Source organism: Lynx canadensis, chromosome D1 (genome assembly GCF_007474595.2).
Source record: "Lynx canadensis isolate LIC74 chromosome D1, mLynCan4.pri.v2, whole genome shotgun sequence".
Lineage (NCBI taxonomy): Eukaryota > Metazoa > Chordata > Mammalia > Carnivora > Felidae > Lynx > Lynx canadensis.
The window spans coordinates 19,779,522-19,797,728 of record NC_044312.2 but is presented as its reverse complement, the minus strand read 5'-3'; the positions used below and the strand labels follow the sequence as shown (position 1 = coordinate 19,797,728).

Sequence of the window (18,207 nt, the reverse complement as noted above, 5' to 3'; positions counted from 1 at the left end):
ACATGTAAGAATCCCCTTGGTTGCCTTGGGCTCCACGGTGAGGTCTGCCGCCCGGACACTCCCCCTCCTCACCCAGGTCCCACTTCCCTCCTTGACTTCCTCCCCCCAGGTTGCCCCGGGCCCTACCTCAGCCCTCCACACACTACGACCTTTGAGAACAGCTCAGAACCACCCTTGATGTGAAGGCAGGGGAGCGTGCCAAGAGCCACACACAGCCCCTTCCCTGGGTTCTAGGAATTAGACGCTGGAAATAAATGGTGTGCGCGGGGGGCGGGGGGGGGGGGGCACGAGGAAGGAAAAGAAGGAGGTGCGGGAAAAGACTGTGTGTCTGTCAATGGCCTGGGCACCTTTGCTCATGTGACAATACCTTCTCCGGCTTCAGGGCAGGTCTTTGAGGTTTTTTGTTTTTTTTTTAACGTTTTATTTATTTTTGAGAGAGAGACAGAGCCCGACGCGGGGCTCGAACTCACGGACCGTGAGATCATGACCCGGATGCTCAACCGACCGAGCCACCCAGGCGCCCCGGAGGTATTTTTGAAAGCCAAGGAAGCTGAAGCTTGCGGAGGGAGGCAGATATCATTAGGGCTTAAGCTTACGACCACACAAGAGTCCAATCTAGTCACTGGCTCCCGTATCTGAGACACCGTCCGGAGTGTCGGAAGCACCAAGTACGCCTGACTCACCTGTGGGTTAACTAACTGCATGGGTTTCGAGGCCGCAAGCGCTGACGAATCTTTCACATGGTTCATTCTTCCTGCCACCTTCAAATGTCAGCCCAGGCTGCAGTCAGCCTCGAGCCGTCTTACGCCAACACACGGTATTGCTCTGGCCCAAATGCCAGGCTCGATTCCTTCCGTCCTAACCAACCGATGCTTTTCCTTAACCAGCTCGCAGGAACACCTGTCTCCTGCGTCCGGCGCCCTCCGTGATGACAGGGAGAGGGGCACCGCAATGGCTGGTTACAGACGATTCCTCCAATTATCTCCAAACCCGGGAAACGGACAATCAAATGCAACCAGGGAGTAAAAAACCAAAAGCAGATTATCACGAAGTACCCACGTTCAGACCCGGGTTGTCGTTAAACCACAGATTTACAAAAGTGCTTTTTGGTCTGTTTTCTTTTTTCTAAATATAAATCCCGTCTTAGAATCCTAGTACCTTGAGCCTGAGTTGACAAAGGCTGAACTGACTATCCCCAGCTCAGAAGAGGACCCCGGGAGGGAGAGATCAGGAGCTCAGGGTGGAGAACTACTTCAGCATCATTCAGCTGCGGAGGGCACGCCCTTCTCGGAGGAATGACCCTTGTTGACATTGCAGGCTCTTCCGAAGCTGGCTGGCAAAACCCCCTAGGTGCCAGACCATCACCATGAGCGGCCACACTCTGTAACCCTAGTTGCTTCCCCCCGCCCCACCGACCCATAGCCCGATCCTCATTTGTCTTAAAAAAAAAAAAATTATAAAATGTTCAGACCCTTTCCACAGAAGGGTCAACTGCTACCTAAAGTCATCTGAGTCTTTTATTTATTTTTAAATTATGTTTTAAATGTTTATTTTGAGAGAGAGAGAGAGAAAGCACAAGCAGGGGAGGGGCAGAGAGAGAGGAAGACACAGAATCCAAAGCAGACTCCAGGCTCTGAGCTGTCAGCACAGAGCCCGATGCGGGGCTCGAACTCAAAAACCGTAAGATCGTGACCTGAGCCGAAGTCAGACGCCAAACTGAGCCACCCAGGCTCCCGTATCTGAGTCTCGTGGACAAGGTGGAACTCAAGAAGCTAGGAGGGGAGAAGACGCTGCATTTTTCCTTATGCTTAGGTATTAAACTGTATGCACAGCGTTAGAAAAAAGCCCCAAATGGAGTCCCTTTTGCTAATTCCCACCAAGGCTTTCCTGACAGTTCCAGCCTCTCCCAGGAAGGAAGTTTTAAACCAGTCTGGAATGCCCCGATCAGCACTACTGAGGTAATCAGCCCGATGAGACCCCCTTCTCCTAAGGGAAGGTGACTTGGCCTTGAACAATCCTTTCTTTTCTTTTGCTAATAAACCCAGGCCCGCGTCTGCCTAGAAACCCCTTTCAGTTTGTACAGCTCCTGGGTACTCCTCTCCACTGGCTGGATGGGACGCTGCCTGGTTCATGAATTGTTGAATAAATCTGATGAGATCTTTATTTTTTTTTCATGTTGATTTAATTTTGAGAGAGAGAGAAAGAGAGAGAGAGAGAGAGAGAGAGAGAGAGAGAGAACGAGCAGGGGAGGGGCAGAGAGAGAAGGAGACAGAATCCGAAGCAGGCTCCAGGCCCCGAACTGTCAGCACAGAGCCCCACGCGGGGCTCGAACTCACAAATCGCGAGATCGTGACCTGAGCCGAAGTCACTCAGGCACCCCATGATTAGATCTTTAACTTCACTCAGTGGAATGTTGTTTTCCAACAATGGCGATGTGCAGTTTGGGGTGACAGCGGGTATTAACTTCATTAAATACGCTTAAGAGCTTTGGGGCTTTGCCGGAGATGTTCCCTGTTGGACTGGGAAGGGGGCGACATTGTGCCGTCTTAACTTCCCCATTTTTATAGAGCAGGGGACTGAGGCTCAGAGAAGAAACATGACTTCCTTAAGGTCATGGGGAGTTGGTGCAGAGCTTAACGTAGAGCCCAGGACTTACATATCCTTGTCATGTACCCCCCCCTCCACCACAACCTACATCTTCTTCCCCCCACTTCTGGATGGTGAAGCCCTCGGGCGGGGAAGGACGGAGGTCAGCTAAAATTAGGGTCCTAGCTCTGTCACCAATGTGCCCCCGAGCAAGTCCCCTGACTCTCCAGAGACTGTGGAAAAATGCAAAGAGACTTAGATGGATGGGGGGGGGGGCCCTTCCAGTTCTAACAGCCTGCGTGTGCTGTGGATACTCTTTTTCTAGCCACCGGGAGAGGAAGCTGGGCTCTGTGCTTAACCGTACCAGGCAGGGGCGCCTGGGTGGCTCAGTCGGTTAAGCGGCAGACTTCGGCCGGGGTCATGAGTTCGAGCCCTGCGTCAGGCTCTGAGCTCAGAGCCTGGACCCTGCCTCGGGTTCTGGGTCTCCCTCTCTCTCTCTCTGCCCCCCGCCCTGCTTGCGTTCCCTCTCTCAAAAATAAATAAGATTAAAAACAATTTTTGAAACCTCACCTTACCAGGCACCTTTAAAGGATAAAGGGGTAAAGCCGAGATGCCGGGTACGGGGCCCATGACGAGAGGTGGCCTGACCGTGAGGGGTGGCCTGCGAGGGAGGGAGGGAGGGTGCAGGTCCCGAGAGAGTCCTCGGTGGGAACGGACACCAGAAACCGAAGCCGGAGTCGCACCTACAACAGCCAATGCGACTGTAAAGCAGCCACACAGCAGCCACCTTAAAGTGCTCTCCTCTCTTGAGGTGGCAGCCCCAAGCCCCACTCAGCTTTGTCCCACCCCGGAGGCACCATCTACTCTCCCCAAGCCCCTCAGGCTCGGTCTGACCCCTTCCGCTGCTTGCCCGTAGGCAACACTGGCCGGGTTCCCCTAATTCCTGTTCTGTGTTCAGCGGTTAAGACCCAAAGAGAATGATTCTTCAGGAAAGTGAGGTGCTATTTTTAGTTTATCAGCAAGGCAATTTCCTTAGGAAGAGAGGAAGCTTCTGGAGTGGCAGCGACATGCTCGAGGGACAGGCTCCACTATCCCCAGAGAAAGGCTTCTTCCCCTTGGACTTCGCTTTTCTCAGCAGTTGAGCGCGCGGTTGGAATCCCCCCTCACTACCGTGTGTAAAACCGTCCCTCGAGAACGGGGGACATGCTCGCCACCAGCCACATGTCACATGCCACTAAAACTTCAGTTCCTGGCCACACTAGCCACGTTGCAAGTGCCCGTGGATGCCATGTTGGCAGTGCAGACGTGAACATTCTCATCATCACAGAACATTTGACTCCAGGATGTAAGCTCCGCCGAAGCCAGGGACTTGGCCTTGGTCATTTCCGGATCTCAAGTACCTAGGAAGTGCCGGGCACATAACTAGCACTGTTGAATGCATACACTGAATTCATGGATAGGCAGGTTGGATGGGGCAGAGAAGAAGGTACCATTGGGCTAGGAATTCAAAATTACACAGCAGATTTCTAAGAAACTCTGCCTGCTCCCAGCGTTCCTTCTCTAAGAAGTTTCTGAGCACCCATCGGTGCTCCCCAAGGAAGGACAGGAACACCACCACCGCTAAGAGAAGACACAGTCAAATGTAATAGAAGGGGCAGAGGATGGGGAAGGGCAAGACCCAGGCTCTAGTTCAGATTGCATTCAGAAGGGCGAGTGGGAGAGAGTCAACCCCCTTGAGTCTCAGTCTCTTCAGCTATAAAAGGGGACTAATAATACTGTCTCCAAGGATTTGTTTGTAGGAAGGAACGATAGAACAGAAAGTGCTAGGGGAACTGTAAAGAGTTGGATGTTTGTATTATTAACCTTGACCTCAAGTTGCCTTTGAGCCTCATTGCCACGGCCTTTAAGAGTATTTGCCTTCTCCAAATGCCACCCCCCACCCCCGCCCCGCCTTGGGATCATTACTTCAACCCAACTAGCTTTGTACGGTAGACTGTTTTTCCTTCAGTGGATTCCGTGGTCTAGTATACACATTTCAAATATCTTGTGTTTATAAGTAATAATTCATTCTTTTCCCCATTTGTTATACTTTAGAGCTTGTTACAGTTTCAGGAACATAAAATTTTAGTTAGTTGAGGCTTGACTCTAGAGACCGGGCTTTTTTGGGTTGTAGCAATTGGTCCCACCCTGGATCAAAGCTCTAGGACCCCCATTCTTCATCTAGAAGCTTCTCACACTGGTCTAGGAGGAGGGATAGCAATGGTGGCTGTCATGTGGAGCTCAGTGACTGAAGACGGTATTCTAGGGAAAAGCAGAGCGCTGTCATTAGGCGAGATCATCCCAGACGACGATCCCAGGCTCCCAAGCCACTGCAGAAGGCCTGGGTGTGTGGCCCCGGATTTCATCCCCTTCATAATAAATACCACCTCCCCAGGGGAGAGCCGGGATTATAGCCAGGCAGCCACTGCCCGTGTGAGGCCCACGCCAGCACAACAATTCTGGCTGAGTATAAACAGAGGGCCCAATTAAAACACCTAATTACAGGGCAGGCTGGAACCAGGAGGGGGACTTTGTTGGTGGCCCTGAAGCCTGACGACAGACAGGCTCCCGGCATCTCCCCGGTCGGCCACAGCCTGAAACGAGCTTCCACGGGGACAGATGGACTGAAGGACAGAGAAGGCAGAGAAGGAGCTTCTTAGTTCCGAGGGCTGTGGAGAATATTCTGCCAAGGAGCATCTAGGCAGCTTCCTGGAAGACGCTCCTGAGTGGCAGAGAATTAGGATTTTACATTTTGGGGGACCCTGTTGCCTCATCTATAGAATAGAGTATCTAATTCACAGGATTACGAAGAAATAAATGCTGTCGGGAGTAACTTCGAAACTTTCTGCCCTTGGCTAAATGCTGCAATAGATTATATGCTTTCCCCCAAAGCGGGGGGATTGGGGGGCAGCAATGTTGTGAACAGCAGTGGCCCAAAACCTGGGCACAAAATACAATTCCCCCTCCAACCTGGGGGTGCTCGTCCCTCTTGCCAGGCACAGAGATACGGCCGTTCGGTCAACTCTACCTCAATCGTGGCATACAGTCAGTGCTTAATGTATGTCTTTCTCAGCGCTACTGTATAAAATGGGTTTCTGCGCTTTCTTCCTAGGGTCTCAAAGCAGGTTTATACAGTTGTCTGTTAGTCCGACCTTCCTAAGAGGCTGACGAGAGGGATAGACATCTGTCTGTCTGATGGAGAATGGGGGCTCTGTGTCCCAGTGACACGCCCCAGCCCCCCTAGAACTGGGACGGGGACCGTAAAAGACAAGCATCAGGATCACCTCCTCTTGGACTCGCCCTCAAGGCGCCGTCGGAAGTGAACACTCCGGAAACGGAGAACCGAGTAACAAGCCCCAGGTAGAATTCGGATGGAGCCTGGGTTCTAAGCTTCTCTGGAATCATCTCACGGGGCTCTTTTGGCTAGGATGCTGCTTCTGCGCTATCAAAGGACGGATGGGTTGGGTCCCTCGCTCCATGGAGGGTGATACCATCGGTCTCACATACCACTGGCTGAGTGAGGGCAGGTCTTTGGGGCCTTCGAGGTTTAGGTGAAAGGCACAGCACCAACGGCGTGTGGCTGTAACCGAGGGTCTGTTGTGCCTGGGACTGGAGAAAACACCTTGCCCCTGCCCACCAGCCTGAGCAGGGGGCCCTGCAAAGGAGCCCCATCTCCGCAGTGGGCATCCACCCTGGCAAGCGTGTTTCATCAGCAGACCGGCATTCTGACCGGGGGACGGGAGTCATACTAACAACTACGCTGAGCCCCAGGTCGTCGGAGGCTCTGGCTTTGAGCCCTGGCTCTGCTATTTAACCACGATTTGGGGGGAACCTCTTTGGGCGCTGCTATCTCATCCGTACAAGCAGAATGATAGCGAGGGCTCCACGGAGCTCCTGTTACAGTGTAGAGACCGTGTGGCGGAGGGGTCAGACCCCTGGCCTCGAGAGACAGACTTGGATTTGAACCCTGGCCCGCCACTTACTCGTTAAACTTCACTGCAGAGGGCTAACCTCCAGTCTTCCTGCCTGGCACCAGGGGATGGTAGTAATACTTCAGAGTTGTCTGGAGGCTTTCACGGACGGTGCCTGGTGCGCGGGGGGGCACCCTGTAAAGTCTGGCCGTTAACGTTGCAGACCTAAGACGCAAAGCACAAATGCACATGCAAACGATCGTGGTTCTTTTCCAGGCTTTGGGCAAGCGTGGCCAACATGTGCAGCGCTTTGCGGAGCGTAAGTGCGTAATGAGTATCTGCTCCGCGGTAATTACGGCAGCCTTAGCAGCAGCTTTGCTCTGGAATTCGGCTCAGAGATAAGTATCGTTTGCAGTTAACTACATTCCAGGCTGCCAGCCCTACAAATTAGACCGACTAAAGATATGCCGTGCATGATCGGGCTGCAGCCCAGGGGAGGGTTTCTGGTGACAGAGAAAGCCACAAGGGATCCGACCTCGGGACTGTCGATGTGTCAGCAAAGACTATTCGTCCCACAGGGAGGAGAAACATACCGCCGTGTGGAGCTGGGGCGTGCGCTGTGCGGGGACCACTCTGGGACCAGGAGGACACGCGGCTGTCCCAGGCTGTCCGGCAGCAAAGAAAGCCTAGGGCAACCCCTCCCTGCTCTCTTCCCCGTGTCTCCATCCCTCAGTGCCAGCCAAGAACTTGGTAGGTGGCAAACGGGGTGCGCAAGTGACCCAGGGACCGGGGACCCGTGGCGTGGGGCTGCTGAGAAAGGGGCGGTAGCTCCTCACCTCCAGCCATCCTCCGACCTGCAGGATGGGAGTTCAGAGCTACGCACGGCCTTCCGGAACGAGGATTTCATCAGCTGCCAACCACTGCGTGTGAACGCTCTACCTTCTCTTATTTGCCACGTGCATTCCTTCAAGCACATTCTTCCCCCCATCTCCGCGATCTGGGGACTCACTGAGCAGATACCCTCTTCCCAGTTACCATGAAAGCCGTCAGGAAGTGCTTCTCATGAGTCACTCCTCGCACAAAGCTCTCTACCTTCCTGTGTCGTGCAATCCTTACAACAAACAGCTCAGGACGATCATCCCTTAGACAAGTGAGGAAACAGACGCTCAGGGATGCTAGAGAGCTCGGCCAAGGCAATAGGATTTTATTTTATTTTTTAAAGCCTATTTATTTTTGAGAGAGAGAAAGAAAACACGAGTGGGGGAAGGGGAGAGACAAACAGGCGCACACACACACACACACACACACACACACACACAGAATCTGAAGTAGGCTCCAGGCTCTGAGGTGTCAGCACAGAGCCTGACACGGGGCTGGAATTCACGAACCGTGAGATCATGACCTGAGCCGAAGTCGGACGCTCAACCGACCGAGCCACCCGGGTGCCCCTGTTGTTGTTTTTAAGTAAACCTCTATGCCCAACTCATGACCGGGGGGATCAAGAGTCCCATGCTCTACTGACTGAGCCAGCCAGGGGCTCCAGTAGGCGGCTTTTAAATTATAGAGTCGGGATTTGAACCCGGGCAGTTGGTCTGCGTCTCTGTCCGTTCCTGTGCTGTAAAGCCTAAGCCTGGCAGACTCCCTTTGTTCTTCCACATTGGGGAGTTCCAATGTTTTCATCACATCTCTATAAAGAAACCTTTCTAACCTCTTGGTTGCCCCAGTGCCCTTCCCTGGACTTTCTCCAGCATTGGTTTTTATCTCTCAATGTGCAGGAGCCCAAACCACCCAGCTGCTGACCCTACTGTTTACACAGAGCTTGGCGATAGGTCATCTCACTTTGTTCTCCCAGCACTCCTGGCGGGGGCTCAGGCCAGCCAGGTCACAGAGCCAGGCTCAGCCCAGGACCCATGCCGCCGGCACACCCTTTTCCCCTCCCAGCTAAGGCTGCTTCTAGGTGCCGGGCTCAGCACTGTCCCCCCAGGGTACCCTGCATGTCTAGAAGGAGAATAACATTCCCAAAACTTACTGGCTGAGGTCCCAGGCCAATTCCACCCCTGAAGTCACTCTGGGTCCATTCATTCATTCCTTCATTCATTCATTCTATTCTCAGTGCATAAGCTCTCGCTTGGATGATTTTAGCCCCCCTCCCCCACCACAGAGGCCACAACAATCTTCCTAAAATATTAACCTGGATCATGCCATGGTCTTGCTGACCCTGAGCTCCCATTGGCTTTACCTACCTCTCCCGCTGTTACCCCCGCACTTGTTACCTTTCTACGACGCAGCCCTGCTTCAGCCACCGGAACCCCGTGGTTGCCCGAAATACCCTGAAGCCCTCTCTGTCGAACCTTTGTCCACTTGGCTTTCTCTAGTGGGACTGTCCATACCTCCTCTTTTCTGTCTAGTGAACTTAAAATTAATTGAATGGAGTGACTCCCAGGTCCCTGCTCTTTCTTGCCAATGCTAATCAGAGAGAGGCAGCATCTTGTACCTCAGATAAGCCCTGCCTAAATGCAGGGCCTTAAATTTGTTCGCACTGAAGAACGTCAAGTCCTATCTTAGGAGTTCCTCCAATGGTCTACCCCCCTGGCAGGGCACTTCCCCTCCAAAAGAGCTCTGAGTCATCTACAGATATGCAAGTTTCACTCTGAACTTCCTTTTCCAGATCATTCACAAATACGTTAAAGAAGCCCAGTCATGGGGATGAAAAGTACATCACAGGCAACAAAGTCGATAATGTACGAACGTCGCGTATGGTGACAGACGGTAATTACTACATTTGTTGTGCCGAGCATAACGGACAGGGTTGTCCAATGATTACGTTGTACACCTGAAACTAAGATGGCCCTGGATGTCAACTCTATTTCAAGTTTTTAAAAAAGGATAGTCTTGGGGCACCTGGGTGGCTGGCTCAGTTGGTTGAGCGTCCGTCTGACTTCGGCTCAGGTCACGATCTCACAGTTCGTGGGTTCGAGCCCCGGGTCGGGCTCTGTGCTGACACCTCAGAGCCTGGAGCCTGCTTCGGATTCTGTGTCTCCCTCTCTCTCTCTCTCTGCCCCTCCCCCGCTCATGCTCTGTCTCTCTCTCTCTGTCAAAAATAAATAAACATAAAAAAATTTTTTTTAAAAGGTGAGAGAGGGAACGTTCATTCATCCATTCATCTATCCCACATGTGTTAAGCATCTGAGAAGGACTGGGTTTTGTGCCAGGCTCTGGGAAATTCAGCGATAGAGAAGACATAATTCCTGGCCTCAAGGAGCTCAGGTGGGACTGAAGACAATCGCAGTGCTCAGTGATGCATCTACACGGTCATTTACAGATTAACTTTGCCCCCAGAGGGGGCAGGACTTGAACTGGGCCTTGACGGATGAGTGGAATCTGCCATCCAGACAAGAAGGGAGAAGGAACGGCAGACACAGTGTGGGAAAGAGGGAAGGGGCTTGGAGGTCCAAGGTGGCCAACAGTGGGCTAGGGGAGGGGGCACGGGAGGAGAGAGGCACCTTACCCTTGTTCACGTTCTCACATGTTTGTTTCCAAAAGACTGTGTCAATAATATTACCTTAGTGATAACATTCAATATGAAAAGGCATATGGACTATGGCCTTCCCTCTGCCAGTAGCCAGAAAAAGCTAGAGCCTCAATTAGAAAACTAATGAAAGAAAAGGAATTTATTCTGTCATCCTACGCTAACACCGCCATATTTCCATACATATTTGTGGGATCGCGATGGTATCCCCCAGCAACTGTAAGCTCCCCGAGAGCAGAGACTTTGTAATGATCTGCATTGACTCTCAAGAGCCTTGACTTCCTGGTATGTAGTAAGCACCCCATGAATACTTCCTGCTGGTTGCCAGGAACCAGCGTAGGTCCTTGGGGTAGAAAAAGAGACTTAGATGCACTGCCTGCCATCCAAGTGAAGGGCTGAGTCTGCTCTACTGTGTTCTAGTTCCTTAGGAAGCCAGTTTTGGACTGGTAAAGAAATTGTTTCTGTTTTACAGGTTGGGGAAAAAAAGACATTGGGGCGCTTGGGTGGCTCAGTCAGTTAAGCATCCGACTTCAGCTCAGGTCATGATCTCACGGTTCGTGAGTTCGAACCCCACGTCGGGCTCTGTGCTGGCAGCTCGGAGCCTGGCGCCTGTTTCGGATTCTGTGTCTCCCTCTCTCTGCCCCTCCCCTGCTTGTGCTCTGTCTCTCTCTCTCTCTCAAAAATAAATAAAATGTTAAAAAAAATATTTAAAAAGCATGTCATACAAATAAATGAACAAATAAAAGGGAAAAATGAAATAAAGTTGTTCTTAGACCTACAAAAGCTGAAAGAATTCATTGCCAGCATACCAGCAACTACAAGCAATGTTAAAGGTTGCAAAATAACTTTTTTTTTTTTTGCAAAATAACACTTTAGGTTATGTATATAACTATTCTTATTGTCTCTTTAAATAATCGACTTTAAAAAATAATAATGTAGTTTGTACATAAAAGTAAAATGCAGGGGGGCACCTGGGTGGCTCAGTTGGTTAGGCATCTGACTTTGGCTCAGGTCATGACCTCACAGTTGGTGGGTTCGAGCCCTGCATCGGGCTCTGTGCTGACAGCTGGGAGCCTGGAGCCTGCTTCGGATTCTGTGTCTCCCTCTCTCTCTGCCCCTCCCTCGCTCAAGCTCTGTCTCGTCTCTCTCTCTCTCCCAAAAAATAAATAAATGTAAAATAAAATAAAATAAAATAAAATAAAATAAAATAAAATAAGATAAAATAAGATAAAATAAGATAAAATAAAATAAAATAAAATAAAATAAAATAAAATAAAATAAAATAAATAAAAAGATCTTTCTACAAGCTGAGAGAGGAGTTCTCCAGTTGACAGGAAAGGCCCCAGCAGCCCTCCTGGGCAGGCTTACAGACACTGATCTCACAGCGTGCCTTCCTCTGGTTAGTCAGGCAGCCGGGTGTGCTGGGAGGGCAGGAGCACTGGCATCCCCTGTGGGGGCGAGCCCTCCGCCTCAGCTGCCTTCCCCAGGCGGTGCGACGCACCCATGCTCATACACACACACACACACACACACACACACACACACACACACACACGCAGCCTGAGCTGTTAAAGTGACAGCACTCACATTTTCCATTTATTGGTGATTTCAAAACAGGAAGCCTCGGTGGGGAGCGGGGAGGAGTCGGCAAAGGGAGAGCTGCTGCAAAGGGGCCCAGGTGCATAGGCGGGACTCAGGCGGGAGATGTCCCTGGCGCCGGTCTCCACGGACAGGAAAGGCCCCGGGCCTAGCCCAGCTCCTAAGCAGCATCGGTCCGGGGCCCGGCTGGGGCTGTTCAGAGGGCCAGGCAGCAACAAAGACGAATCTCTCCCTGAGGCAGGGGTTTTCTGTGAGGAAGAAGGGAGCGCCCTATGCCTTCCTGTCTGCCAACGCAGAGCCCCTTCTGAGGAAACCTCCTCGGGAGCCCTCCAGGACTGATTCCTGAGGGCCGCTGTCCCTGGCCCCTTAGGCCCTCTGCGACTTAACTCGGCCATGCCCCTTTGCAGTGGAATAATCTGTCTGATGCCCTGTCCCCACCCCACTCTAACATGCCATTCGCCAGGGTTTCTAGTCTCAGCTCCTTGCGGCACCTCGCGTTTTGCAAAGTTGTTTCATCACCAGCGTGTCCTTCTATCTTCAGGACAGCTCCCCGAGGTTGCAAACGGCATGCCCATTTTACAGAGGCGGAAGCTGGGAGCAAAGAGAGTAAGCCACGTGTGCCGGCGTTCCAGAAGCAGACCTTCTGATCTCAGACTCTTCCTTTTCAAGGAAGTCCCAACTCCTATCTCCTACCTGGCTCTGAACCCAAGGTGTGTCTAAGATGGCCAGGGACGTCGGAACAGCCAGGGAGAAGAGTGAAGGTAAGAAGGGCTGAAAGGCGAGAGGGCATAAAGCGCACCCACGGGCTGGCGTGGCGAACAACCAGGCACAGCCTGGGCCATGGGGGCACCAGCTTTACCCCATCTCTCCTACGTCTATGTGCACATAGAGCAAACCACACACACACACACACACACACACACACACACACACACACACACCCACCCTAGCTGGCCTGGCACCAGGAAGGGGGTAGGTCCACATACACACACACACACACACACACACACACACCCTAGCTGGCCTGGCACCAGGAAGGGGGTAGGTCCATTTCCACAGTTTAATTGCCTTGAGGAGCTTGGGGCTGATTTCCACAACTTACAGAGAAAGACGGAGAGGGAGCCACGGTAAGAGGACATTTCTAGGGGCGAATGACATTTCTGGAACTTTGCTTTCTCTGGCTCTCTGAGAGAAGGGGTTAAAAAATCATCATGTCCCTCAGCAGTGACCTTGCAGAGGAAGCTGCATGCTGTGTTTCTGCCAGAGGGTGCCCTGGAGGGCAGAGGAGGGGTGTCCACAGGCTGTGGCCAGCCCAGGACAATAAAATCTGGTGATAGCATGCCAGTGGCTGGAAGGAGACAGGAGGGGACAAAAAAAAAAAAAAAAAGAGACCAGGCTGGATTTTTCCGCCAGGCTAGCATTTCTGTCAGACCACAACCTCCTTTTCTTGGCGCCCTCCCCTTTCAGGTTTCACAGATTGAACAGCCGGGACCCATAAAAGGGGACATTGCGGGTCACAGGAAAAAGGATGGGTTAGACTCAGGGGAAGCCCTGGAATTTCCTTGCCTGGAGATCTTCAAGACTCAGATGAGAGTCTCCTGAACCCGGGAGGATTTCTTGCTCTTCTCCTTGGCCTCTTTCCCTTCCCTTGTCTGGAATGCTCTCCAAATCTCTTTCTCGAAGTCCCGTCCTTTTCTTAAAAGCCTCTCCTGACCCTTCCAGGCTTCAGGGCTCCCTGAGGCCAGAGACCATGACCCTAGAGCCTTGCTGACCGACAGTGAGAAAGCAGACGCCCGAGAGGACCCTGGGTCCCACCCAACTCTGAGGGTCTGTCATCACGGTCTTTGACGAGGGTGGGGAGAGCCTTCTCAAGGTTGTGCTCTCGTGTCTGACAGGAGAGGTTAAACTCCAGCTTGTGTGGGTGGCGAAAAGATCTGGGCCAGAGGGGAGGACGGTTGTCCTAGAAGAATTGGGTTGGGTCACACACCAAGGAATTGCTCAAGGCTGGTTTCGCCGGTCAGCAAAAGGGTCCAGGAAGCAGAACCCGTGGGAGGGAAAAGAAACTGGGCTGCTCGCTCCAAAAGCCCGGCCACCCAAGTTCAGCAAGTTCACGTTCCTGGGGCCTTGTGGGAGGGAAGGGGAACAGCTGGGCTCCTTGCTATAGGTCTGTGCTTTTCCAAGCAAAGCGTCACGGAGCCTCATCATCCAAAGAGATCAACACGCCTACTGGGAGACTAACGAAGATCTCAAATCTGGAGTATTCGATTACTAACGCAGGTCCTGGGCACTGGGAGGTTGAAAAACCACCATATGAACGGAGTTAGATCTGAAAGCAAGGGGCTTGATCTCTCACCACACACATCAGCTGAACTGTGCCGTGAACCTGATGTTTGTTTATTAGTAAACAACCAGCACCAGTGTGCTATTTTTGTGGTCGATTTCTTTGTTTGGGTTCATTTCCTTTTTGAAACATTTCATGAATATATTTGTACCACAATCAAATTCATGATTCTTAAAATTCACTAGGAGGCAAGACACAAAACAAAACAAAACAAAACTCAGAGCATGAAAATATTCTATGAAGGGAGAGTAAATGGAACAGATTTTTTTTTTCTGTGCAAGTTTCTTGTAGAAATCTGAATCCCGTCACAACTTTTCATCCTTAAACTAACTGGAGGCTAAAGCCTATCTTTATTCCTTGATTTTTAATTGGAGAATCCATTTGATCATTTTTAAGGTGAAAACAGTAAACGACTTAGAAGTACTTTTCTACCTCGTTGGGGTTTACTTTGATGACTGAAAATCAAGGGTCTCAGGATGCTGTTTGCAAGTAAGTAGGAATCAAAATTTCTAAGAACAACAAGCTTTTAAGTTAGGTCTCTTATCCCAAACCTCCTGTCTCATTTACACAATTGTCTCCCACTAAAACAGGGCTTATGCTGAAAACATGCGTGGGGGCACCTGGATGGCTCAGTCGGTTAAGTATCGGACTCTTGATTTCGGCTCAGGTCGTGATCTCACGGTTCGTGGGTTCGAGCCCCGCATGAGGCTCTGTGCTGACAACGTGGAGCCTGCATGGGATTTTCTCTCTCTCTCTCTCTCTCTCTCTGGCCCTCCCCACTCGCTCTCAAAATAAATAAAAGTAAACTTAAACCAGTGGGTCTCAATAGGGTCCTATCTCACTTTAAAAGGAATGCAGTTACATTTTTATAAAAAAATAAACATGCAAAGATGAATCTACTAATGCCACATCTGGCCTCATCCCCCCAGAGGTATCACCCCCCACTCTGCCTTCCACTTTGCTACCCCACTGCCCGCAGGAGCCAGCGCCCAGCTCGCCTGCCACGATGCTTCAGAGTCCACAGACCCTCGAGTAGGATGGTCTGTGTTCAGATCCTTGCTGTGTCATCGGGTGATTGCGGGCAAGTTACTCAAGCCCTCTAAGCATCGCTTAGCTCCCATGTAAGATGGGGGCAGTCGTGGGACCTGCCTCTTAAGGTTGTTCTGGGACTCAAACGAACTAAAACAAAGCACTTAGCACCCTGCCTGGCCCATACTGGACTCTCAGTGAACATTTTGTGGGCATTCTCATCCTGGAACAACAAATGATTCACGCTTCTCGGGGCCAAACGTCCTCTTTCAAATTACGTGCTGGTTCCTCAAGAAAACAGGTCAGGAAAGCCCGTCCCCTTTTTCTTCACCTGGGAAAATGAAGCTCCCACATCAGGAGTCCATTCAAATATCAGCTTTGCTAAAGTATTTTCTTTAAAAAAGATTTTTTTTTAATGTTTATTTTTGAGAGAGACAGACAGACTGTGAATAGAGGAGGGGCAGAGAAAGAGGGAGACACAGAATCCAAAGCAGGCTCCAGGCTCCGAGCTGTCAGCCCAGAGCCCGATGCAGGGCTTGAACTCATGAAGAGCGAGATCATGACCCGAGCCCAAATCAGATGCTTAACCAAATGAGCCACCCAGGTGCCCCTGAAGTATTTTCTTGTAGCTGCTCATCCCCCACCCACTTTGAAGCTGGTCGGTAGCTCCTACTTAACTGAGCCATAATCGACTGAACCTATTATGTCTTTGGGTCTTGCTTTGCCACAAAATCTGGGACCATTTAGAACGCAGAACTGAATGTTGTTCCTCTTTGCACTATGGATGCCAAGCGCCCAAGCAGACACTCAATAAATATTTATTGAATGAATAAAACAAAATGGAATCAAATGACATCTGCAAGGATGCCAGGATGTATAGAGCATATGGCTTTAGAGAAATGTAATCCATATTACATCTTTTCCAGAAACCAGTTATTTCGGGCTGGAAATGAATTTAACCAAACCAGATGTCGTGGAAGACAGGAGAAAAAGAGAAACTGGGAGAAAAATGAGGGGAATGGTTTCAGGGTTTTGCTCTCTTTCCAGGAAGGACGTGTTCTCCATCTTGTAGGTAAATGCCTTCGCAGCTTTATGGGAAAGGGCTACCCTTGAGCCACTGCCCAGCCCCAAACACAAGCATCCGTGCATCAAGACACATTGGTACAAAGCCCATGAAACACATCAATCCTCCAAATCAGGGAGGGAGCGGGGGTGACACATTAGCCCTATTCTGGAAAGGAAGCTTTTTGGAAGACGAGATTGTTGTTTAATTTTAGTACAGTACAAAACTAGCTCTCCTGAAAATCAGGCGAGAGCAAGGCCTTCGGGTACGCTACCAAGAGTGGGAGGGGAGGCAGGATGGGAATGGGAAGGACATTGACCGAAGAGTTCATTGTACGCTAACCACCATCCTGGATACTTGACATAAAATATAATGCGCCAAAGAACCTTAGAGGTAGACAGTACCACCCCCACTCTCTTGATGGGGAAACTGAGTCTCAGCGAGGTTAAATGACCGAGGCAAGGTCACACGCTCCCAAGTGGTTTTTTGCTCTGTCTTAAAACTCTTCCGTCGACAATCACAGTGGGGATAGCTTTTCCCTAAATCCTTCTCCGCTAGAGCCCATCCCTCCCTCCCTCTTCTGTTAATTTTCCGGAAACAAGGTGAGCTAAACGTATTCCTTTAAAACTGCCAGCGGTTCCCTTACATTCATAAAACAAAAACTCAAAGACTCCAACTCCATTCATGGTACATTCTTTATAGGCTCCGCTCCCCCCGTAACTCGTCCTGCCTCTTCGCAGCCATCACACTTGACCGTGGTCCCGTCATACTCTCCGCCAGCTTCTTTGGCTCATGCCTGTCCAGTGTCGTTCCCTCTATCCCCACGAAAACCAATGCATCTTCTGCTGCACCTTCCCCTTCTTCCTCCCTGCGAACTCCTCCTCACACCCCAATGATCCGCCCCCACCCTCTATCTCACTTTTCTTACTAGAAGCTACTGTAATCTCGCGCCTCGCCACTAAAACCGGCTCTAGAAACAGTGTGAAAAATAACAGCCCCTGTTTACTGAGCCTTTAGATGCTGATCTGAATACGGCACAATCACACCCAAGTGTAGGCGAGGCTCCGTGTAAAATTCAGTGACTTGTCTAAGGTCACTCAGTAAGTAGCAGTGAGAATCTGGGTCACTAGGGTCTGGTCCACCGGGCTTTTCGCATTTCAGTCTCTCGTGACTTCTCAAGAGCATTTCACGTCACTGACGCTCCCTTCACCGCTCTCTGTTTTTTACTGCCCTGACTCTACGCTTTTGGTTTTTCCTCGGATTTCCCTAGCTATACCTTCTCAGCTTCCTTTGTAAGCTCGACTCCTCTGCAGGCACTTTGGTTGCTGGCATTCCTCGAGAGACTCTGTGCGGTTTTCCTTTACACATTCTGTGCATTCTCTGTAGGAGATCTGAGCCATTCGCTGGGCTAAAAGTCCCACCTCTCCATTCCAATGTTGCCCTAATCCCTAGGTACCATCCTTTTCTCTTTCTTAACCTTTGGGCTTCCATCACATGTCCTGGAATGTATAATCAGTACTTGAACATCTTGCTTGTACCGAAACCTCGTGTATTCAAACAGCAAACTCGCCTTGCCCCCTCCCAACCTGCTTCTTTCCAGATTCTTTTGGTTAATGCCAGACCATCCACCCAACTTCCCAAGTTATAAGCTCCAGATCGACCTTGACTTCTCCGCCCTTGCTTCCTTCTCAGATGCAATTAATCGCTAAGTCCTGTCCAGGTCTGCCTCCGAAATCGCACACCTGTTCTCTCCAATCTGCTGTCCCCTCTCGGTGCTAACCCACCGTCACCCGTCTGACTACTGCAACGGTGTGTCTGTCCTAACAGATCTGTTCCTTCCAGCTTTGCCCTTTGCAATGTATTCTCCAGTTATGCAGTAATCTCGCCACTCTTCTGCTTACAACCTCGATAGCTCCCTATACCCTTTGGGATAAATCTCCAGAACCTTAACCTGTGTGATCTATTCCGGCCCCTCCCGGCCTTCCTTCAGGCCACTCCCCCTGCTCTCATATGCCATTCACATTAGATTTCTTTCAGTTCCTTGAACATGCCTCATTTTCCCACCACTGAGCAAGCGGACGCGTACTTCTCTCTTCGGGAACATTCCCCT

At 50.8% G+C, this 18,207-nt stretch overlaps 1 protein-coding gene and 2 long non-coding RNA genes across 8 annotated transcripts in view; 1 reads left to right on the top strand and 2 right to left on the bottom strand.

Moving 5' to 3' along the window:
- UBASH3B (ubiquitin associated and SH3 domain containing B) overlaps window positions 1-18,207 on the bottom strand; it is a 142,051-nt gene that overhangs the window by 52,530 nt on the left and 71,314 nt on the right. The gene's annotated exons all lie outside the window — the stretch shown is intronic.
- On the bottom strand, window positions 4,532-7,742 carry LOC115525812. Its single transcript, XR_004344193.1, has 3 exons — window positions 7,373-7,742; window positions 6,609-6,761; window positions 4,532-5,347 (listed from the first exon to the last, which is right to left on the bottom strand). It is a non-coding gene; the product is annotated as an uncharacterized LOC115525812 (long non-coding RNA).
- Window positions 11,672-14,689, top strand: LOC115525811. 2 transcript variants are annotated; one of them, XR_003972473.1, is made up of 3 exons: window positions 11,672-11,743; window positions 12,206-14,494; window positions 14,596-14,689. It is a non-coding gene; the product is annotated as an uncharacterized LOC115525811 (long non-coding RNA). The 2 variants fall into 2 exon arrangements; XR_003972474.1 differs by lacking the exon at window positions 11,672-11,743 and having other exon boundaries at window positions 11,772-12,640; window positions 12,710-14,494.